The following is a 24,807-nucleotide window of genomic DNA, read 5'->3' as shown; positions in this document are numbered from 1 at the left end:
CCCCAGCTGCAGTTCTACACCCCGTCCTCCTCCACGTCCCATTGCGCTAGATTACGCATTTTGAGATGTATATAAATGCTAATTTTATGGTGTCTACACCGAGGAAAACTAGATTGAGCGTATATGTCCTGATGCATTTGCTGTGTATACCACTTAGGTTTTTGGGGGGTAGACACCGAGGAAAGCTGGAATGACCTATATGGCCTGACTGATTTGCTGTATACCACTTAGGTTATTGGGGGGGTATATACTGAGGAAAGCTGGATTGAGTGTACATGGACTCCTCTCCCTGCAGTATAGCTCTATAGCTGTTGTTGTTCTTCAGATTTCCTGCCTAGCCGAAGCTAATCCCTCTCTCGCCCTCAGCAGATCTCTCTCCCTATCTCTCCAAGCCGCAAATGAGACAAAGATGGCTGACACTATTCTTATGAATCCGAGGTCACCTGATTTCGGCAGCCAATGGCTTTTTCCTATTTTTTTTTCACTGCCCCCATTGTTGTAGTTCCTATCCCACCTCCCCTGCAGTTATTGGTGCAAAAAAAGGGAAGGTGGGAGGGGATACGAATTTTTACTGCATTTGCCGCATGGTATTCGATTCTAATCGAATATCTTGAATAGCCTGATATTCGATGGAACGCTGTTCGCTCATCTCTATTAACCATTTGTTATTGCCATATCGCGGAGCACCTGTAGATGGTTCGCGGAGCACTTGGTTTTCTCCGGAGCACAGTTTGGGAAACTCTGGTCTATGGGGCCATTATAGTCTATGAGGTCCGTGTGCTCTTATTGCTCACTGTTTGTCAATGTGCTCGGTGTTCTGTTTGAGGTTTCCCTATGCAGACTCCCTGAACGGAGATAAGAAATTTGGAGATGGAACCATTTTGCAGTCACGTTTTCTCAGTGAATATCACAGATAATACTACACCGCTCAGACAGCATGTAGACTGATGTGCAAAGAACCACCGGCCACTATTAACTCATTTGTGTCAAAAAGTGGAGATAGAACCTTCCAGATATAACGCGGCGATATGTTAAAGAGATGAGATAGGGCCGAAGTAAGGACTACAGTGTGTTTGGGGATGTGACTGGATCGGGTGGAGTGCAGGAGATGAGGTGGGATTTACAGATTAGGCTGGAGAGCTTTTCATCAGTGACAGAGGAGGAACAGGTTAAAGCTGAAGAACAGCGAGCAGTTGGGTTCTTGATAATTTCAGTGCCCAAAGGTGTTCAGTGTTGCCGAACAATCCTCAGCAACCATTCACAACCTGCCTGTAAGTGCGGGTATTCCTGCAGGGGGCGCTATATTATTATTATCCAGATCATTCACAAAACTGGAATTAAAACAAACATCCTATAAAGACTATTCTTAGAGAATAAACGTCTTGACATTTAGAATTTACAATCTTGGCATCTTCTATTGTATAGTGAGTGCCAAACAGGTGCGGAAGATGTCAGTGTGCGCCGTGTCCTAGTATTACATATGGTACGGCCTCACCCGATGCAGGTATATACTGTATCCTGTATACATAGTGCGGCATCACCCGGTGCAGGTATATACTGTATCCTGTATACATAGTGCGGCATCACCCGGTGCAGGTATATACACCTGAGCTGAGATTATTCCGGTGAAGACTTCACCCCAGTCATTCCCACCATGAAGGCGGCCGCTCTTCTCCTCCTTGTGCTCCTCTCCAGCCTCTATGGTAAGTGCAGACGTTATTCTTAGAATCTCCTTCTAGTACATGGTCAGTCACTCAGCTTTTCTAGGCTCCAGAATGGTCTCATTATACAGTGATATGTCTTTTCTGTATAGCTGGATCTTTTGGTAGATTTGCTATTCTGGATTATATATAAGTTATGTTTCTATTCCAAGGGAGAAGTTATAAAAGCCAAATTAGTTGTCACTGATCATAGAGACAGAAGTGACTGGAAACTTTACAACTCTGAATATATTTCTGATTTATTTTTTTTCCCCTATTTAGCAGTTGTTTCTCAAGATTTACACACCCCTCCAGGCACCACAGAGACTCCTCCAGGCACCACAGAGACCCCTCCAGGCTCCACAGAGACTCCTCCAGGCACCACAAAGATCCCTCCAGTCTCCACACAGATCCCTCCAGTCTCCACACAGACCCCTCCAGTCTCCACACAGACCCCTCCAGGCTCCACAGCGACCCCTCCAGGCACCACAGAGACTCCTCCAGGCACCACAGAGACTCCTCCAGGCACCACAGAGACTCCTCCAGTCTCCACAAAGATCCCTCCAGTCTCCACACAGACCCCTCCAGGCTCCACAAAGATCCCTCCAGTCTCCACACAGACCCCTCCAGTCTCCACACAGACCCCTCCAGGCACCACAGAGACTCCTCCAGGCTCCACAAAGATCCCTCCAGTCTCCACAAAGATCCCTCCAGTCTCCACACAGACCCCTCCAGTCTCCACACAAACCCCTCCAGGCTCCACAAAGACCCCTCCAGGCACCACAGAGACTCCTCCAGGCACCACAAAGATCCCTCCAGTCTCCACAGAGATCCCTCCAGTCTCCACAGAGATCCCTCCAGTCTCCACAGAGACCCCTCCAGTCTCCACCAAGACCCCTCCAGTCTCCACAGAGATCCCTCCAGTCTCCACAGAGACCCCTCTAGGCTTCGCAGACGCCTCTTCTCAAGTCTCTCCTCCAAGTGACCCCACTGATGGAGCTTCTACCAGCCCTCCAAGGGTAAGTGTCCATACTGTCCTACTAATACACACCAAGGCAGGGGGACTAATAATACTAGTTTGGGTCAGTGCACACTGTACAGATTTATATGCAGTTACCTCCCCCTAGTGGTGGACACCTGTAGCCACAATTCATCATGTAACTATCTCTACTGTATGTAATGGGGATCAGTAAATCTCCCCTCCCCCCTATACAGATATATAGTGTAGAGCGGCTTCTGGTACCACAAATCCCCGGCCGGCCCAAATCTCTCCTCACACTCCCATCTGATGACTAGACCACAATGGCTGACGTTGTATCTATAGTGTATTCATCCATAGGATGGTCGGCTGTCACATCCCATCATCATTCCTGGCCCTAGGGTCACCCTGTTGTCCAGCTCTCCCTCCTATCCTGGGATGGGGGTAGCGGGAGCTTCTGTACCTAGTGCTTTAGTAGTCAGACATTGGGGGGTCACAGTCACTTGTGCCAGATGACAAACTCAGCTCTGCTATGTGACTACAACTCCTCTGTATATAGTGTGGTGTCCATGGTGGGAGTCTAATACTAGATATTGTTTGTATATATACAGGACTATAATAATTATGGATCTGGAGAATCTACTAAAGGATCAGGATGTGGCAACGAATGTAAGGAACTTCTTCTTCATCGTCGCTCTCATCGTCGTCCTCGTCCTACTCCTCCTCCTCCTCCCTCAGAATGTTCTGGTGAAGGAGAATGTAATCCCTAACATCCTGCAGAATTCCAGGTAAAATCTGAAGATTTCTTTGCAGTTTTCTTCTTAGAAATGTTGGATATGAATAGAAGTAAAATGTTGTAGAATATAAAGGCTCAGTGTGGGCAGCATGGTGGGTACAGCTCTAATCCAGGCTCAACAACCCCAAATGTAAGAACTTGTCTTTATCCTCTAATCCAGCCATGTCCTTAATTTATTGGGCACCTTACTCTCCCCTCGCCCCAGGTCACCTATATCCTCCCTATATACAGCGGCACCTTATTCTACATGTGGTCTTATCAGTGATTTGTATAGAGGTGATATCCCCAAATCTTATCCAGAAGTAGTATATCAGCCCGAGGATTTATATAATACAGAAATGTAGAACTTGTTCACTCAGAACTTTACATTTATTCACATTAACACTTGTCTGTCATTTCTCTGCCCAAGTGTCTAATGTCCCCGAATCCCCCTGTAATATTACACTATATCCTCCTCTGTGATATTACACTATATCCTCCTCTGTGATATTACACTATATCCTCCTCTGTGATATTACACTATATCCTCCTATATAATACTACACTATATCCTACTCTGTGATATTACACTATATCCTCCTATGTAATATTACACTATATCCTCCTCTGTAATATTACACTATATCCTCCTATATATTACACTATATCCTCCTCTGTAATATTACACTATCCTCCTATATATTACGCTATATCCTCCTCTGTAATATTACACTATATCCTCCTATATATTACACTATATCCTCCTCTGTAATATTACACTATATCCTCCTATATATTACACTATATCCTCCTCTGTAATATTACACTATATCCTCCTATATATTACACTATATCCTCCCCTGTGATATTACACTATATCCTCCTCTGTAATATTACACTATATCCTCCTCTGTAATATTACACTATATCCTCCTCTGTAATATTACACTATATCCTCCTCTGTGATATTACACTATATCCTCCTCTGTGATATTACACTATATCCTCCTCTGTGATATTACACTATATCCTCCTATATATTACACTATCCTCCTATATATTACACTATATCCTCCTCTGTAATATTACACTATATCCTCCTATATATTACACTATATCCTCCTGTGATATTACACTATATCCTCCTCTGTAATGTAACAAACACCCCCCTATTAGTATTGTATTATTCTTTACCCCCCCTTTACCTCTTTAGGGGTCTCGTATTGCGTCTGTATTAGATGAGCTGTTGTAGGGTCTCTATTAGGGAGCCTGGGATAATGTGTATATATATGTATGTGTCTGTATACTATAGGGGGTCTGGAGTGTGTATGCTATGCCCCCTGTACTCAGACACTGCTGACCTTAGACGTCTCCTCTGCACCACAGAATAGTCCAGCTTTCCTGTAGATGGATAGGATGGAAGCTTCTCCTCTCCTGGCCCTATGGGCCCCTGTGTAGCAGCGTCACCCCCTGTAATATAATATGGCGTCATCATACCGGGCACCATCCCGCTCAAGCCTCGCCCTGCTCATAGTCATGGGGGGCACATACTTCTATATGGATTTGCTCACAAATATATAGATCCCCATTAGCCACACCCACTTAAGCCACACCCACAATAATACGTTTTTTTTCACACATTTTAATAGTAAATAAATGACATTTTCCTCTTTTTCTCTTCTAGACGCGGCGATGGATTCCTGACCAGGCTATCACGAGTCCTCGGACTGATTTCCCCCCGATGATTTTGCCCCTCCTCCTCCTCTTCTTCCATGAATCAGCATATTCTCTGTCAGTGATGTCACTTCCTTCCATGTCTCACAATCAATAAAGTAGAATAGATCAGCACATGGCGTATTGTGTTCCATTATCTTATAGAAATAAGCAGGTTAAGTAATAAGAAAAACCTGGCTGCTTTCTCTCAGTAACAGCGCCTCCACCTTTCTAATGGTTGTGTCGGGTATTACAGTTTTCCTTCACTACAGCGGTGCTGAGCTGTAATACCAGACAGGACATGTAGACAGGAGAGGACAAACACTAGAAAGGGTTAATCCTATCTAATGTATTTATGGCGTGTCCATAGTATTAGAAGAGTCAGGCAGAAAAGTTTTCTTTCTATCGTTGACTACAAACTCTTACAAATCTGAAGAACAGAAAATCTTGAGTGGAAGTGACATGTTAAGCAAATATCTGTAACAGGACTCCGCACCTACCAAATGCCATATATAATACTGGGGTCTTCTTATGTAACATGGGGCCTTCTTCATAGTGACCAGATCCTCATGGGCGGTCCTACATTTGGTGTCCCCGCCCCTAATCAGCAGTAGCTCCAATGAAAGTCAATCACTCAGGATATTACTGGATGTAATCTTTCCCTACATCTGAGCTGGGGTAAGGGCGGACACATCTGTTTGCTCCTTTATACATGACAGGGCACCAGACACCAGTTACCCCTTCTTGGCCATTCTCTACTATAATTCACAGCACAAAATCTGTAGTTTGGGGTTAAATGCAGGAAAATAAGGGCCATCATTTATGGCGACGTCGTCCTCTGTTCCTTGTGCTGAGCAGAGATATCAGCGCTTGTCTTGGAAGATATATATGGGGCCTCATGTGGCTGTTCACATTTATCTTCAGAGAGAAGAGGGGACAGCAGAGGAAAGTCATAGAGTTACTACTGACTAGCGTCTGGTACTAAGTGGCGGCACTATGTGGCTGGCAGTGTTATGTGGGGTCCTCTAGTAGAGAGCCACAAGGGGGCTAATATTACTGTCACGTCTTAGATTGGACATGAGGCGATGATGTTTCGCAATGCGACTGTTAAGATGGACCTTCAGGCTCTCAGCTTCAGTAATTCTTCTTGTGCAGCGGTTTTCTATGTGCCCGGGGAACTGTCCGATCAACACCCTGCAGTTTAGTCATTTACTACAGGCCCGGGGAGCTGTCCGCTCAGCACTACTCGCTCCGACATCCTGAGGGAGCCTTCACACACAGTTACGCTGCGCTCATTCTGAACGTAAACACACTTGAATGGGAGTCGGCATACGTGCGCTACCTATTGAAATCAATGCAAGGCTTTTTTCCTTATTGCTTTCAATGTATTACGCGCATGTGACGGCTCCCTGATAGCGCCTGGACAGCTTTACATTGCAGACGGGAGAGACCACTTCAGTATTTTTGGTGCCTGATCTCTTGTACTAAGCGGGGGGTGCAGTAAGACCTGTGCTGCTTCAGTTAGATTGTAATGTATTGTCTTTCTGTGACATCATTTCATAGACATAAGTGTGTGACTTGATCTCTCCGAGCTATGACTTAGCCTTGATCTCTGGCACTGAAGTTGCTATATGTTGCCTTGTGTGACTATTGCACATTGCAGGGTCTTAGGATCTAGTCCCTGTCATTCTCCATTATTACTGTCTGATCCTCCATCTCCTGCCTTCATGTTTCTGCACTGACTGCATTACTTTATATTTGCAGCTATTAGTATTATGGTCTCTTCTTATTGCTCCTATTTCTCTGTATGTCTTGTATGTACCTGACATTGCCGTGTTCCCTTCTCAGTACTGAATCTTCTCCTTCTTTCCTCATGTTATACTGCTATAATACTTGTGCAGGACGGTGTTTGGTCGGGTCCCTTTGTGATCAGGACGTTACTCCAACCCCACATATTCCACCAATTCCTACATTTGGAGGGGTATTTGGTATCTTTGTGTGGTTTGGTATCGGTGGACGCACAGATGTAACCCCCTGGTCCTGGTGTCACTTGTCTCTGTTGTACTCTCTGACATTCCCTTTCTTCCTTTTCTTTTTCTGCTTCGGTGAATTTTCTTTCTAGTTTTTTCTTTATCCGCCTTCTTTGCTCAGTTGTGATACTTTATTATCCGGACTCCTGTCCAGTGTTCTGCAGATTGTACAACTATGACATCCCTGACGTGTAGGACGCTTAATACTAAGGGTCTAATCTCCCCTGTCAGCAGCGGATTAACCAGCACCCAGTCTCACGTGAGCAGCAGACAATGTGTGTTTATTCAGCACAACAACAAACAGCTTACAACTTGTTATAGCATCTAGTTCTGTGGAGACTCTGCAGCAGCCTGTGCAGCCATGACATGTGCAGGGAGAGAGAGACACAGGAAGAAGGGGAGGAGCTTCCTATCTGAGTGTCTTTTTTTTTTTTTCAGGAGAACTTTGTTAACAACTTAACAATATGAACAGACAGAATGTCTCCTCATACACTCAACGGCCTTTTTATTAGGTACACCTGTCCAACTGCTCGTTAACACTTAATTTCTAATCAGCCAATCACATGGCGGCAACTCAGTGCATTTAGGCATGTAGACATGGTCAAGACAATCTCCTGCAGTTCAAACCGAGCATCAGTATGGGGAAGAAAGGTGATTTGAGTGCCTTTGAACGTGGCATGGTTGTTGGTGCCAGAAGGGCTGGTCTGAGTATTTCAGAAACTGCTGATCTACTGGGATTTTCACGCACAACCATCTCTAGGGTTTACAGAGAATGGTCCGAAAAAGAAAAAACATCCAGTGAGCGGCAGTTCTGTGGGCGGAAATGCGTTGTTGATGCCAGAGGTCAGAGGAGAATGGCCAGACTGGTTCGAGCTGATAGAAAGGCAACAGTGACTCAAATAGCCACCCGTTACAACCAAGGTAGCCAGAAGAGCATCTCTGAACGCCGCACAGTACGTCCAACTTTGAGGCTACAGATGGGCTACAGCAGCAGAAGACCACACCGGGTGCCACTCCTTTCAGCTAAGAACAGGAAACTGAGGCTACAATTTTCACAAGCTCATCGAAATTGGACAATTGAAGATTGGAAAAACGTTGCCTGGTCTGATGAGTCTCGATTTCTGCTGCGACATTCGGATGGTAGGGTCAGAATTTGGCGTCAACAACATGAAAGCATGGATCCATCCTGCCTTGTATCGGTAACGGTTCAGGCTGGTGGCGGTGGTGTCATGGTGTGGGGAATATTTTCTTGGCACTCTTTGGGCCCCTTGGTACCAATTGAGCATCGTTGCAACGCCAAAGCCTACCTGAGTATTGTTGCTGACCATGTCCATCCCTTTATGACCACAATGTACCCAACATCTGATGGCTACTTTCAGCAGGATAATGCAATGCCATGTCATAAAGCTGGAATCATCTCAGACTGGTTTCTTGAACATGACAATGAGTTCACTGTACTCCAATGGCCTCCACAGTCACCAGATCTCAATCCAATAGAGGAGCATCTTTGGGATGTGGTGGAACGGGAGATTCGCATCATGGATGTGCAGCCGACAAATCTGCGACTGCAACTGTGTGATGCCATCATGTCAATATGGACCAAAATCTCTGAGGAATGCTTCCAGCACCTTGTTGTATCTATGCCACGAAGAATTGAGGCAGTTCTGAAGGCAAAAGGGGGTCCAACCCGTTACTAGCATGGTGTACCTAATAAAGTGGCCGGTGAGTGTATAATAGAGCAGCTTTATTATACAAAGGATCTTACAGCAAGGTGATGATAAAGGGTTTTTTCACTGCTGCTATATTTTTACAGTCCAGTGTCAAGCAAGGATGCCCAATGAGCCCGATCCTTTTTGTCTGCGCAATTGAACCCTTAGGGCCCCTTCACACAGAGTAAATGCGCATGTATTTTTGCAAAATACACGTGTAAAAATAAGACTCCCATTGACTTCAATTACATTTTTAGAGGCGTATTTTTACTTCACACGCGCGTTTACTCCGTGTGAAGGCTCCCTTACTGACCAGCATCAGGTATGACAAACTAATAAGAGGCGTTCCCCTACCAGGAGGTGGCGGTGGTGAAGTAAAAGTTAAGGCGTACATGGAGGACGTCTCAATCCTGTGCAGTACTGAAACAGCCCTTAGGAGGGCGATACAAACCACATTATATTTTTGTAATGCATCCGGGTTTAAGTTGAATATCAATAAATCAGAACATTTCTCTTTAGGAGACTGGAGCAACGTTGACTTACAAATGCTGCCGAGCGCTGGAACCGAGGTAAAAATACTCAGAGTGATTTTTGACTCAGAAAACAAAGGTACAAAGAGCTGGGACATAGTAAAGGAGAAGGCACAAAAGAAAAGAAATTACTGGCAGCTGGGCAAGCTTTCACTTAAAGGGAAAAAGTTAATAATCAAGTCAGTACTAATCCCACTCTTACTATAGTTAAATGCGGTATTCCCACCATCAGAAAGTATGCAAAAAAAACTGCAGAAAATTTTTTTCAAATTTTTCTGGGGGGGTCAAGCTCAGAAAAAAATAAAATGTGACATCTGTTATAAAGGGATTGAAAAGGGCAGAAAAGGAGTGCGAAATATAAAGCGAATTCTCTGTATTAACTTCTTCTCGCTTGTTTTTAGGAACATGGAGTCAGACACATCTTGGTTGTATTTTTTGCGATACGCCGCAGGTAACATCTTTCGGAGATATAAGTGGCTTCATGTACCGCTAACGTCTCCTGTTTTGTTATCCAGTCCTGTACACGACAATATACTATGGAGGACAATCAATCAGCCGAGAAGAAGGGACGTACTGTCCCGAAACGCATCGCCCATTATACGCACAGGCAAGGCCCCAGTTACAATGTAACTGTTTTAACGTGACAATAAAAGTTACATTTTAACACCGCGGATTTCCGTCTTCATCTACCTCCTGGTAGCAGCTGGCATCTTTTACCTTCATGTCGGACATTCTATTAGCAGGTTGAAGTTCACCTGCATGCCGTGCTCTCCAAGGACTGAGGTTCAAGCTGCATAGGGTGAGCTGATACATTTTTTTTTTCTCTTTTTTTTCACCTATGTGAATACTGCCTTATGTCACCTAATCTTTTTTCATTATGCCTGTCCCTTTAAGAATCTGCTCTCAAAATGTGAAGGTGTTTACTGCTGCTGGGAGGAGGACTGCTATCCTGGATTATCTTGCTTCAAAACAGAGAGACATTGTATGTGTCCAGGAATGCGGCCTCAACCGTATGCCGCGCAAAAGTGAATGGAGTGGAGTCGCTAAGTGGTAACAAAAATTACCGGCTTGTAAATTTTTATGCACCGACCTGTAAGAATAACAGGCTGGCACTTTTTGAAAAGTTAACCACTTCAGTACCGGCCAATTTGTGGTCCAGGACCAGACACATTTTAGGTTTATTTTGTATGTGCGGTTTTGAGGTCTGTAAAATTTTTCTCGTATGTCTTAGTCAACTAATTTTTGCGTCTTTTTCGGGGACACATAGGGCTTTATTTTTATGTTATTTTTATTTTCAAATGTGTTTTAATTTTTTTTATATCCAGGAAAATATAAACAAAATAGGAGGGAAATTGTGTCTGGTTTTCAATTTATAATTTTTTTTATACACACAAAGTGTCACTGAAAAACTTTATAATATAGTTTTTCCTCTCCGTTACGGTAATTTTTATTTTGTATGGTGTCGTCGGGGGTGGGGCTATAACCTTTAATAACGGCGTTTTATTAGCGTATTTATTTATTTTTTATTATTATTTTATTTACTTTTTTTAACTTTTTTTTATTATATTTTTATTTTATTTTTTTCCCAGATTGTGTCCCCATAAGGTGATAAGAGACCTTTGGGGACATCTGATCACTTTTTTTTTTTGTACTTGAGGCTGATTTCTCCTATAACTGGGGCTGGTACATTTAACCTCAGTTACAGGAGGAATACAGCCTCCTGCACACTGTATACACAGCTTACTGAGCTGATCTGAGTCCTGTAGGACCCAGCAGCTCTGGCAGGACACTGCTCCCGGCATATCACGTGTCCGCCGGGTCAGAGGGCAGCTGAATTATGGCTGCGTCCATAGCTGTGTATACACAGCGATCGAGATAGCAGAGGAGGTAATAAATCTTCCCTGCTATCTCTCTGGGAGCTCTGGCTGAAGTTACAGCCGGCTCCTAGTGAAAGCAGCTACACGATCTCCGTACAGGTACGTCCTGGCAGAACTAGGCAACCACTTCCCGGACGTATATAGTCTATGGGTGGTCCGGAAGTGGTTAAAGTTTTATTTACAGGGCACCGCTCCTACTATTGTGTGCGGGGACATGAACTGCATGATGGAGAAGGTGAGCAGAGGCTGTGCCACACAACATAATGTGGATTCAACAGGTAATAAGTTAAAATGAATTCGGTCTTAAAGATGTGGGCAGTGAGAAAAACACTGGTAACACTTCTCAGACAGTGGGAAAACATCAACAACAAAAGGAGTGCCAAATCTAAAGAGAATTCTCTGTATTAACTTCTTCTCACTTGTTTTTACGCACATGGAGTCAGACACCTCTTGGTCGTATTTTTTGCGATACACCGCAGGTAACATCTTTCGGAGATATAAGTGGCTTCATGTACCTCTAACTTCTCCTGTTTTGTTATCCAGTCCTGTACAAGACAATATACTATGGAGGACAATCAATCAGTACCAGCTGGCGCAACGAAGCAGCTCCCAAAAGATCCCGTGCAGGAATCTCCAAAAAGGATGAGATGACACAAATTGGGAACCTCTCGTACAGTAACTGCAGCAAGGTCTGGAAAAGAGCGCATGCGGTTTATCTCAGCAACCATTTAAAAGACCTGGCATGGATGGCGGTACATGAGGCCCTGCCCACAAGAGCTTTCCAACATGTCAGAAGGATGTCCAAAATGCGGTAAAGAAGAAACTATCCACATCCTATGGAACTACCCATTCGCACAGAGAGTATGGCATCAAGTCGGGAACTTGCTAAAGTTTACCACACATCTGGATCGCCTTGGTTATAATGTTATTTGTTATGGACTGTGTATAAACCTAACAGTAGAAAAAGAAAGAGTCTGCTGGACATTTATTAATTGCATTAAAGACTCATTATGGAAAGTGAGGAATATTTTTATTTTCCAGAAAGATGCAAATACTGAGGTGGACTGTAATAAACTGGCAATATCTGAAGTCTACATTTATTATATGGTTGATATGAGAAAATATGGCCGTAAAAGAGCAAATGAAATATGGAACTATAGTTTATGGAACATGTTCTGATGAAGATCTTTGAAATTGTTTGTTGTTTGGTTATTTTGTTATTCTGCTATAATAAAGTAAAAAAAAAAAAAATCTGTTCTTATCAGTTTAATATCTGATACGTCCCCTATCTGGGGACCATATATTAAATGGATTTTTGGAACAGGGAGCTGGAAATAGAGCTTGCTCTGTCCACTCCACGCATTGACCTGGTATTGCATTACTTCCAGGACCGGTGCACCCCTCTTAATTCAGTTGAAAAATAGAAAATAATTTCTTCCTTCCTTCTGCTGCTTGCTGGCATTTCAATGTCTTGCAACAAATCAGAAGAATTACATGAGAATTCATGTCTTTTTTTTAAATATTTTTTTCTTATTTTTCCTCTTTCCAAATTTAATTATTTGTGTCTTCATTTTGTTTCAGATTTCGCTGCTGACTTGAAACCTTTTTCTCGTGAAATAAAATGGAATGTTTTAATTTCTGAGGAAAGAAAAATGTCTTTGCACTTGTCCCTGAATTTTGCACAACTTGACGCTGCTGCTGTTGTCATCGTCCTCTTCTTCTCATTTTGCAGAGCTTGTTGCCCTCTTGTGGCTGCCTGCTTGCTCCGGAGACAGACTGACATGCAGGCAGGGTTTATGCAGATTTGCAGCAAGCGCTGTGCATCGCTGAGTGACAGTAGTGGCAACTGGATTTGATCTGGTTTTTCAATGCAACAGGAACATTCTTCCTAAGGTCTCGGAAACTCTGTCTGGCTAGCATTTGTCGGACTCTCTTCGATGACAACAAAAATGTACCACCAGTCAGCGATGTGGTGAGAAGTGTAGAGTTGGGGCCGCGGGCCATATCTCACTGAAAATCCCATTTGGGTCATTCTCTGATAGCCTTTTGGCACAGGCACCATGACAGCCGCTTCTCGGCCTTTTGGCTAAGACCATGTGGGGAGGCTGACAGTTGGACCAGAAGCATCGGAGAAGGCGATCCTGGACAGCGGTGAAAAGCAACAATACGATGGCTGGATCTCTGCCCAACACGACCTGTAGGTGCGCTTCAGAACATGACTTAAAAATTAAGAACGCGGTACGCATTGACGTGGCATCAGCAGCTAAGGAGCATTTTACCAGGCAATACCTAGTGCAGGAAGTTCTTTTCAAGACTTTGGAAGTACCTAAACTGGCTATACTGGCTCTTCAGGAGACATATGGGAGCTTTACACTCTCCTTCATCTCAGACCACGCCTTCCAGCTATTCCAGCAAAAGGTCAGACAATCCTTACAGCGTGCTAATCTTAAGGGACTGTCCTTTGTGTTTCTGTATGAGGAGGAGGTGGTGGTGGTAGTGTCTATGAGGAGCCCTCATGTTCATCTTTTGGATGTGAAAACTTTCTTAAAGATGTATGTGGACATTTCCAGATGTGGTCCCCAAAGGGATGCAGATGGGATCTGGACTGGCAAATTTTTATTTTGGGTGAAATTCCGCCCAGATGATTCCCCAGCTAGCTATAAAGGGGTATTACACCCTCCTTCCAGATTCCGTATTGGCAAGGAAATTGGTCGTTTGTTTTATAATCAGATGCCGGATTTCTGTTTTAACTGTCTGCAATTTGGGCATTGGAACTCTAGTTGTAAAAACCAGGAGGTGTGTCGCAAGTGCGGCCAATCAGGGCAGGGCGCTTCCTCCTGCACCAACACCATTGTCTGCAATGTTTGCAAAGGGTCAGATCATCTGTATAAAGACTGTCCAACCCGGAGACAGACCTATGCAGATGCCGCAAGGAATGATGGTCCGGTTCAAGATCTCGCACCTGGAATTATAGCCTCCATTTTTCTCCAGGACGACTCGGACGCAGCACCTGACCCTGACCTTGAGGAAGGTGAGCCAGCTGACCAGCCTGTTTTGGAGACTTCTTTGGTGGCCCCCACCATGCCTGCTCAGAAGCCTCTCCCTGAGGTGTCAGAGGAGGAGATCACACAGCCTGTTGCCCTTGCCTCTGGAAATCTTCAATCAGCTTCTTCTGGTGCTGTGGTCCAGTGGGGAGACACTTTTGATGTTATTGCTTATCGGCCATTTGGCTAAGATCAAGTGTAGTATGTGTTCTTATCAGAAGTAGAGAGTAGGCGAAACTGCTGGTGAGCCAGGTCTGCGACCAGTCACAGCAGGAGTAAATCGAAAGCTATGGAGATCTGAACGGAGAACCACTTGAGGCATTGTCAATGGGGGATGTGGTTAGTACGCCGGCTCCGCCAGCGGAGGTGTTGGACCCACTGCAGGTGGCTGGCAGAACACCACTGACGCTGTCGACACGACCACCAAGGGGGACAGGATGCTCCCTTGGGGATCTTACCATGGGCCGGTGAAGCGCTCGAAGGTCTCTGGTGTCGTGCCCTGCGGGTTGAGTGGCCCCCAGGGTGCCTTAAGTCACTGGGCGTGGGAAACCCACTGATTTGGGCACTATCGCGTGGCACTGGATCACACCTCTTGAGCACCCCACTCCTTAATGCCTGGTTTACCAGCATTGGAGTAATTTTTATAGATCCGGCGGTAAACCAGGCTCGTACAGAGCACTTTACCACTTATGTAGATGTTTTTTCTCACTTTTTTTTTTATTTTCACTCTGTCACCTTTTTGTGTCGACGAAGGGATGCTGTACCCTTATGGGACGCTTCCTGACGGTGTCTGGGGATGAGGCCTGTAATGGGTCTCTCCACTCTTTCAGCTGACCTGTCCTGGGGAACCAGGGCAGGCGCAGACCTCTTTGCCTGAGCCAAGGAGTATCTCTGGTGGTGGCAGCACGGAGAGAAACTTGGCGACTGGTAATCCTGAGTACCCTTGGTGGTGGCAGCCCGAGGGGAAAACGGATGTTGGTAGGGCCATCCTGCTCCGGCAGATGGCCCTTTCGGATACTCGACCCCACTCGGTCACCTTTTGGTCCTTGTGGGGAAGAGTTTGAGTCAGGAACCTCTCTCCCCTTTAGGGGAAGGGTGCGTTTTTTGGCGAGCATCCTGGGCACGTTTTTTTTAGTGTGGCACCCACACTTTTTTCGTGCACTTGGTGTTGTTGATTGGCACATTCGGAGACCTTCGATCCTGATGGGGTGTCTCTCACTACAGTGGGGGAGACACCTGTGGAGGAGAAGGGGGAAACCTCTGTTTTCGCCATGGGTGAGGACTCCATGGACTGGACAACTGTTTCCAAAAAAAAGTGGAAGGATGCTGCAGCTAGTAGGCGTAACCTCAAAAGATGTCAGCCCCATGCCTCGCCCCATCCTCCTGAGGTGGGGGAAGCTGCTCCTATGGTAACTTCAGCCCTGGTCCCCTCTGCTACCAGCATAAGCTCTGGCTCCTCCCAGAGCACCTGGATTGGTTCAGGACCTCGTGGACGTTCTCAAACTTGATTTCTCCCAATGGCTACCTTACGCATTGCCTCCGTAAATATTAGAGGCTTCATGAGCCCTGTAAAACGGGCTGCTGTATATGAGTGTGTGACTCTAGAGAACTATGACTTGGTTTTTCTCCAAGAATGTGACATCCCTCATGATGTTAATTACAACACCTTTCGCAGAGGTTGGACCCGCGGTTTTTCCATATGGTCGGGAGACAACTCCAACCGTAACTCCGGAGTGTGTATCCTGTGTGCTAACCCTGCCATTAAGCTCTGCTCTTTTCAGGAACTGATTCCGGGCAGGTGTCTGCTTGCCACTGTATCCCTGTATGGCTCCCTCTTCAGGCTGTTTAATGTATATGCTCACCCGACAGTCAATGAACGAGCTGAGCTCTTGGATGTGCTGCAACATTTTCTGCCTGGCGCTATGCCTGTACTAATTGCCGGAGACTTTAATTGCCTTCTACCGGACGAGACTCGTTTTAGAGGTGCTGATACAGTCCGGGTTGACAAAACGAGACAAGTGCTGCAGGATATGATTGCAGATCAAAGACTTTGTGATGTTGGGAAAACCTTCTCCCCCGCCTGCCCGGACTACACCTGGAGAAGTTCCCGCTACAGGTCAAGGATTGACTACATCCTAGTCTCTTCAAGTTTCACAGCCGAATCCTTTGTCTTAAAGGACTGCATCTTTTCTGACCACCGGTGGCTAATCGCGACCTTACGCCTGGGCTCTTCTCCAAAAGGCCCAGGGGTTTGGAAACTCAATGTCCAGTTGCTGGAGGACGCAGCGGTTCGTACCGCCTTTCACCGCCTTTATGACAAACTGCGGGGGCGTCAACACCGCTTCCCTTGCCTGACGGCTTGGTGGGAGTACGCCAAGCTCGAATGTCGCCGGTTTTTCAAGAGAGAAGGAGTTAAGGCGGCGAAGCGACGGAAATCGCTCTATCGCCGGCTGCAGACCCAATTGCAAACTTTGCACCAGCTAGCTGATCTGGGGGTTGACGTTACCAGTGCCGTCTCAACGGTGAAAAGGCAGATTCAGGAGGCTGTGGCACAGCATGGTAAAGAGATCATTTTCCTGTCTAAAGTCCGCAACCTGGAAGAAAATGAAGCGTGTTCCCGCTTCTTCTTCAAAACTGTTTCTGGCTCTAAGGAACCCATTGTGGCTCTGGAGGGTGAAACGGAGACCTCTGGGATGTTGACTAAAGCCCGGGACTACTATCAGTCCCTCTTCGCCACCAAAGACATTGATCCTTCTAACTTGCAGACTGTCCTGCGTTCCCTAGGGGCGCAGCTCCAACCTGGAGACTGTACGACGTTGCTTACCCCCATCTCCCCGCAAGAGTTGTCCTCTGCGGTCCGCAGCTTCTCCCCTGGTAAGTCGCCAGGTTCAGATGGCCTGCCCGCGGAGTTTTACACCACTTTCTGGCCTATTCTACAACAGGACTTGTTGGGTGTCTTCAGGGAAGTTTTTCTGGTGGACTGTTTGCCCCAAACATGGAGAGAGGGCATTGTCGTCCTTCTGTACAAGAAGGGTGATAAATCCGCTCTGGCTAACTGGAGACCAATCACGCTGCTGAACTTAGACTATAAACTGTTCTCCAAGCTTTTAGTTGGGCGGTTTAAGACAATCCTTGCTCGTCTCATTCATCCGGATCAGACCTGTTCTGTGCCGGGCAGAGGGATCTGGGCCAACCTAAACTGCTTGAAGGACGTCATTTGGTACCAGAAAGAGAGAGGCCAGAAACTGTCAGTGCTCAGCCTTGACTTCCAGAAAGCGTTCGATCGCGTTTCACATGAGTACCTCTGGACGGTTCTGGAAGCCATGGGGTTGCTGTCCCCCTTCCGGAAAGTTCTTTCTCTACTATACACAGACGTCCACAGCAGGATTCTGATCAATGGCTCGTTGTCAGAGGCGATTCCGCTGTGCTCAGGGGTTAAGCAAGGCTGCCCGCTTAGCCCCATCCTGTTTATCTGCGCACTGGAGCCCTTGCTATGCTGCATCAGATGTGATGACCTGATCCAGGGGGTGCCTGTCCCTGGGAATCGAGGAGTGCCGGTGAAAGTTAAGGCCTATATGGACGATGTCTCCATCTTGTGTAGTTCCGAGGCGTCCCTGCACAGGGCCCTACATACGAATTTGTACTTTTGCTCCGCGTCTGGGTTCCGCTTAAACATGGACAAGTCGGAACGCCTGGACATTGGAATGATGCTGACCTGCAAATGCTGCCTCCACCCAGCGCGGAAGTAAAGATCTTGGGCGTCTGCTTCAGCGCAGCAAACGACGGAGCCACTAGTTGGGACTTAGTGCGGTCCAAAGTGAAGAAGCGCGTTGACTTTTGGAAGCTGAGGAAACTCTCCTTTGAGGGCAAAAAGCTGGGTATAAAATCCGTCCTGCTGCCCCTGCTTCTTTACCTGAACCTGGTATATCCTCCCCCAGATGCCATCCTCAAAAAGATCCAGCGGATTTTCTTCACGTTTTTCTGGGGTTCTGGATTTGAAAAGATACGTCGGGAGGTCTGCTTTAAGCCCATGGCTAAAGGTGGGAAGGGACTCCCGAATTTAAAGACCTTCCTATCCATTCACCTCTTTTCCTTACTTTTCCAAGCTATGGACTTGGATATAACATGGTCAAGCTTTCTGAGATATGCAGTGGGGCACGTTTTCCGCAAACATGGCTGGCTTCATCTCCCACTGACGTCCCCGACGATGTTGTCCTGTCCCGCACATTACCGCTTTCTACTGCGGACTATTGCCTCCAATAGCCTGGCTGGCTGGAGCCCGGACGTTCTGAGGCACCAGAGGCGCATCCTACATGCTCTTTCTGAATTGGACACTCTGGTCCCGGTCGACCGTTTCTCCTTCACTAACTGCAGTGCCATCTGGACCAGAGTTTCAGCGCCTTACTTGGCTAATAGTTTAAAAGACTTGAACTGGCTGATTGTGCATGGCGCCCTCCCCACCCGTGCCTTCCAATATGCTAGGCGGCTTAGCAATACCTCTTTATGTCCACGGTGTGGTAATGAGGAGACGCTCCTCCACCTCCTCTGGAACTGTACCTATGCACAGACTGGAGACTTTTTGAAATTCGCCACGGGTCTCAGGCGTTTGGATTACACTGTGGTATCCTATGGACTGTTTATGGACTTACCGCCTGAGCGGGAAAGGGTTTGTTGGACTTTTCTGAGTGCCTTGAAACAAGCCTTGTGGTCAGTCCGTAATGTTCTGATCTTCCAGAGGGATTTAATCTCAGAGAAAGACTGTGTCCGTTTGGCCCTTGCCGACCTGTATATATATTATTTGTTGGATGTTAAAAAGTTAGGCCGTAAAAGTGCCAATGCTATCTGGAATTTTCAGTTGTGGAATGTCCTGTTCTGAATTGTATGCTTTTAACGCATATATCATTTGAATCCTTCTTGCATATACCACTGTTTTTCCATCTTTTCCTGCTTCTCTACCCTTATAGCATATACAACTTGTTTGCATTTCATTTGCATGTACCTGCGTTGATTTAGGTAATACCACCTTTTTCTAGTTTTGCATATACCTTGCTGTTCTGTATCTTGCATATACCTTATTGTATAATTTCTTATTGTACGATTCTGTTGTATTGTACATGTTTCTTGTATGTTTTATTATATTTTTCTAATAAAAACGTAAAAAAAAAAAAAAAAAATCAGTTCTTATCAGAAGTAGTTAGTAGGGGAAACTGCTGGAGAGCGCGGTCCGGGACCGGCCACAGCAGGAGTAGGCCGAAAGCTATGGAGATCTGAACGGAGAACCACTTGAGGCGTTGTTGATGGGGGACGTGGTTAGTACGCCGGCTCCGCCAGTGGAGGTGATGGCACCACTGCAGGGGGCTGGCAGAACGCCACTGACGCTATCAACACGACCACCAAGGGGGACAGGACGCTCCCTTGGGGATCTTACCTTGGGTCGGTGAAGCGCTCGAAGGTCTCTGGTGTCGTGCCCTGCGGGTTGAGTGGCCCCCAGGGTGCCTTAAGTCACTGGGCGTGGGAAACCCACTGATTTAGGCACTATTGCGTGGCACTAGATTACACCCTTTTGAGCACACCACTCCTTAATGCCTGGTTTACCAGCATTGGAGTAATTTTTATAGATCTGGCGGTAAACCAGGCTCGTGCAGAGCACTTTACCACTTATATAGATGTTTTTCTCACTTTTTAATTTTCACTCTGTCACCTTTTTGTGTGTCAACGAAGGGATGCTGTACCCTTTTGGGACGCTTCCTGACGGTGTCTGGGGATGAGGCCTGTAATGGGTCTCTCCCCTCTGTCAGTCGACCTGTCCTGGGGAACCGGGGCAGGCGCAGACTTCTTTGCCTGAGTCAAGGAGTATCTCTGGTGGTGGCAGCCCGGAGAGAAACTTGGCGACTGGTAATCCTGAGTACCCTTGGTGGTGGCAGCCCGAGGGGAAAACGGATGTGTTGGTAGGGCCATCCTGCTCCGGCAGATGGCCCTTTCGGATACTCGACTCCACTCGGTCACCTTTTGGTCCTTGTGGGGAAGAGTTTGAGTCAGGAACTTCTCTCCCCTTTAGGGGAAGGGTGCGTTTTTTGGCAAGCATCCTGGGCACGTTTTTTTTAGTGTGGCACCCACACTTTTTTCGTGCACTTGGTGTTTTTGATTGGCACTTGCGGAAACCTTCGATAAAAAAAAAAATCTGTTCTTATCAGTTTAATATCTGATACGTCCCCTATCTGGGGACCATATATTAAATGGATTTTTAGAACAGGGAGCTGGAATCGGAGCTTGCTCTGTCCACTCCACGCATTGACCTGGTATTGCATTACTTCCAGGATCGGTGCACCCCTTTCCAATTCAGTTGAAAGAAAGACAGAGGATTGACCAACCAATAGAGGAGAAGAAGAAGATTGCTGCACCTGGCAAGCTAGCAAAGAGAAACCTGACAGTTGGACTTGGCCTGTGCTTGTTGCTGATGATGCTGTGACTGACTCTACCCTCTGCCAATGCATTCAAGTGCCTGAAAGGTAATTCATTAATTAATTTCTTTGATTGGTTAATTGATTGATTGAAAATGACATTACTGCTGCAAAGTGTCTGATTTGCTGCAATTTTATTCCATTTTAAATTCAGTGAATTCTTTGAAAAATTTTTGCCATAAATTTATTTCCGAACTTGCACTTGACCGGACACTTGAATGGGTGTGGTCAAGCGGTGGAAGTGGTTTATGCAGATTCGCAAACTTCGGCAAAATCCGTTGGCGTCACAAGATAACGTTTGCACATCACTTTGCCTTGCACAAAAGTTTTTCTTTTCTTTTTTTTTCACTTTTGGTGGCAGGTAGGGAAAACCTGCACAAGCTAATTGGTTTCTACTTCATTAAGGGAAAGGAAAAAAAAAAAAATCGAAATAGGGCTGCAACAGCCTGGTGCACACCTTGAGCGGTGCACAGTGAACACGGAAGGGCGCCGGAACAGGTGCCGAGCGCTTGCCATCGCTTCTCGGCCTTTTGGCTCGATCAAGTGCAGTTGTAATAGATTGTACTTGGTGGAAAGTCTTAAGGTGGCAGAAGGGGTACCCACCGCTTGGCCTTGGAGGATCGCTTGGGAGCACTGCCCAGGCTAAACCTCCTTGCTGCTTTCGGGCTGGTGGATTAGTCCCCGGAAACCTTTTTGAGTTGCGATCGCACTGGGGAAGGCCTTGGCCCAACCGAGTGTATATAAAGCGGAAAAGCTGCGATTGTGGTTGCGTTTTTTGGAATAGTGCGGACAAGCTTCGTTGGAGGTTCCCTTAGTGCGGACAAGGACTAAAGACCTCAGCTGTCCTTCGGGATAGGTCCAGACCTAAAAAAGGGCGGTGGTTGGCGGAAGGCAACCATTTCTCCCCTCCATTGGTCAAAGTGACCTTAAGAATTCTCCCTAGCTGAGAATAAAGATCCAAGCTGAATATGGTCTACATTGTACAAAATCATGGGGAACCCCCATTAAAACAGTCCATCCGGATTGTGGTTGCGGAAAAGAGCCTGGCTTCGAAGGACCTCCCATACATTTATCGGGAGATTTTGCTAAGAAGGCTCGGAGTACAGAAAGAGGAGATCCTGTGCCTCAAAAGCACTAAGGATGGAGGCATAGTGTCTTTCAATCAGAGAAGCACGTATTATAATGTGTGGAAAGCCTTGGAAGAGGCTAGAGAGGACGACGAGATCCTGAGGGGTTTCGTGTTCAAATTTTTGGGCGACTACGAGAAAGCCCAGGTAGTGGTCAACATGTACAGCCCATTCCTGGACTCGTCACAGATAGTTACATTCCTGAAGAGGTATTGTAGCGAGGTGGCGGGTCCGGCGCAGGTTGCCAATGTCCGAGGTGTAGAAGCCTGGTCGGGCAAATATAAATTTGATGTCAAATTCCGGCCCGCCCCTGCCGCAGAAGGGGGAATTTGTGGATTTATTCACCCACCCCAAGTCTTTTACATTGGACGCGAAAGGGGTTCGCTGTACTTTAACGGCATGGAGGTTCATTTTTGCCGAAGGTGCAAAAAATATGGGCACCTTAAGGAACAGTGCGTGGCTAAGATCTGTAACAAATGTGGTGACACTGGCCACGAAGGGCCAGAATGCAAGAACGGCTGGCGTTGTAACATGTGCGGAGAGCTTGGACACAAGTTCTTTGACTGTCCGAAAAAGGCAAAAAAGGCTGGGCCTTCCAATGATAGCGGCGAAGGTAGCTCCGGTGGTAGTGGCGCGGTGCCTACTACAGGAGGTAACGTGGCCTCGTCCGGAGGCACGCAGGGGAGCCAAGAACAGACCCCCAAAACCGCTGCCCCGGCAGCAACTGGAACTAAGGCTACTGAGCCTGTTAAAACCGGAAAGCCGGCAGTCGCACAGGGTGGCACCTTTAAGGCTCCCCCATCCGCAGGGAGCGGGGCTAAGGCCCCTGAGCCTAGCAGTCAAAAAACTGGCTCAAAGGGTGTCCCCTTTTCGAAAGGTGCGACGAAAGGCGAAAGTAAAGGGGGTGCGTCTGGGGATACCCCCCAGAAGGGGAGTCCCGCGGAGCACCCGCCTGACAAACATTGCGTCCCTAGTAAGGAGTCTACACCTGCTACCGTACCGGAGACCCCCGTGGCTGGATCCAAAGACCAAAGGCCTGGGACGGCGGCGGTGGAGGAGATGGATTCCACACAGTCAGCGAAAAGAGGTCGAGCGTCATCTGGGTCCGTGGATGGAGAGGAGGAGGATCCAAGCCTGCGACCCCCGAAGTTGCTTACTTGGCGTCCTGGAAGATCTACGTCTTGCTCTGGCTCTGATATCGAGACTCCAAGGAGGGATCCCGACTGGGCATCGGAGGGAGACAGTGGAGGGACGCAACATATTTCCGAGTTCTCTGGTGATTCCGAGACCTGATGGGGATCCCAATAACCATCGCCTCACTTAATGTGAGATCCCTAAAGGGCCCCATCAGGCGGGCTGCTTTATTTCAGTATTTGGAAACTGTTTCTTTTGATTTTTGTTTACTCCAGGAATGTAACATCCAAAATGGGTTGGACTATGGACACTTGGAGAAATCCTGGAAACATGGACCCTCAATCTGGTCCGGAGGGAATGACAGCAAATCCTCCGGTATTGGAATTTTATGTAAAGGGACTCATGTGGACATTATTTCAACAGAGGAAATTGTACCCGGGAGAATGTTGCTGTTAAATGTTTTATTCAAGGGTATAAAATTGCAAATTATCAATATTTATTGTTCCCCAAACAAACAAGAGCGGATAGAATTATTAGGTATGTTGCCTTTCTTCTGCCCAGCTTCCTCGCCCCTCATTGTTGGGGGGGATTTTAATTGTGTTCTTATGGGGGAGCGTAGGAGTGGAGGGAGGGCTAACACTAAAGACCGCTCATCGGGTATTTTATCGAATTTTGTAACTGATTTTAACCTTGTAGACTGTTGGCAGAAATTGCGACCTGGGGATCCTGGACCGACCTGGACCAGCCGAGGAATCTCATCTCGAATTGATTTTATCTTTGTTTCTAAAAAATTTTTACCTGTAGGTTTTAATTTGCATAATAATGTTTTTTCTGACCATATGCTGCTACTTTCCTCCCTGGAACTTGAAGGTGAACCTAAAACACAAAGAGGGCCATGGAGGTTAAGCGTACCCTTGCTGCAGGACCCTGGGGTAAGATCTGCTTTCTTACAAATATACAAGCATTGGCAGGGACAGCGAGGGGTTAACGATAGCATGTTAGAATGGTGGGAACAAACAAAAATTAAGATGAGAGCTTTCTTTGTTATGATGGGAAAAAAGAAGGCAGCCGAAAGAAGGAATAGCTTCCTCATTCTCAATAAAAGACTACAGGTTCTGCTTAAGCTTAAAGAGATAGGGGTGGACGTAAAAGGGGACATCCTAGTCTTAAGAGCAGAAATAGATAGAATCATTGATGAGAGAGGGAAACAAATTATACATAATGCCCGGGTAAAAGACTTAGAGGAGGGGGAGAAATGCTCCCGATATTTTTTTAAAATCGCCAACGAAAGGAAAGAGGTTATAAACAGTTTAGAGGGGAAGGAGACAATAAAAGAAATGCTTGAGGTGACCTTTGAGTTTTATAAAAATCTTTTTGACACTAAGTCAATAGATAACTCTTGTAAAGTTTTTTTAAATAGCCTTATAACTCGCAAACTAGATCACCATGACCAAGAGAGGCTAGCAGTAGACATAACGCAAGAAGAATTATTTTCAATCATTAAAAGTTTTTCAACAGGGAAAGTTCCTGGGACTGACGGGTTTCCCATAGAATTTTACTTGCAGTTCTGGGACATTTTAAAAGAGGATTTATTAGCGATTTTTAAAGAGGTTTTTAATGTCGAAATTTTACCCCCCTCCTGGAGGGAGGGGCTAGTATCTTTGCTTTTTAAAAAAAGAGGTGAAAAGGGGCTTTTAAAAAATTGGCGCCCCATTACTCTTTTAAACG

The 24,807-nt window shown here is 46.2% G+C and overlaps 1 non-coding gene and 1 pseudogene across 1 annotated transcript; both read left to right on the top strand.

Moving 5' to 3' along the window:
- The first annotated feature begins 12,522 nt into the window (after window positions 1–12,522).
- LOC142210889 (U2 spliceosomal RNA) lies at window positions 12,523–12,717 on the top strand. The gene has a single exon (XR_012717019.1). It is a non-coding gene; the product is annotated as a U2 spliceosomal RNA (small nuclear RNA).
- Window positions 12,718–20,515: 7,798 nt separating this feature from the next.
- On the top strand, window positions 20,516–20,690 carry LOC142210878 (U2 spliceosomal RNA; annotated as a pseudogene).
- Window positions 20,691–24,807: the final 4,117 nt, after the last annotated feature.

Source organism: Leptodactylus fuscus, chromosome 6, assembly GCF_031893055.1.
Source record: "Leptodactylus fuscus isolate aLepFus1 chromosome 6, aLepFus1.hap2, whole genome shotgun sequence".
Taxonomy (NCBI): domain Eukaryota; kingdom Metazoa; phylum Chordata; class Amphibia; order Anura; family Leptodactylidae; genus Leptodactylus; species Leptodactylus fuscus.
Note: the sequence above shows the minus strand (reverse complement) of the source record. Positions and strands in the feature narration are given on the sequence as shown.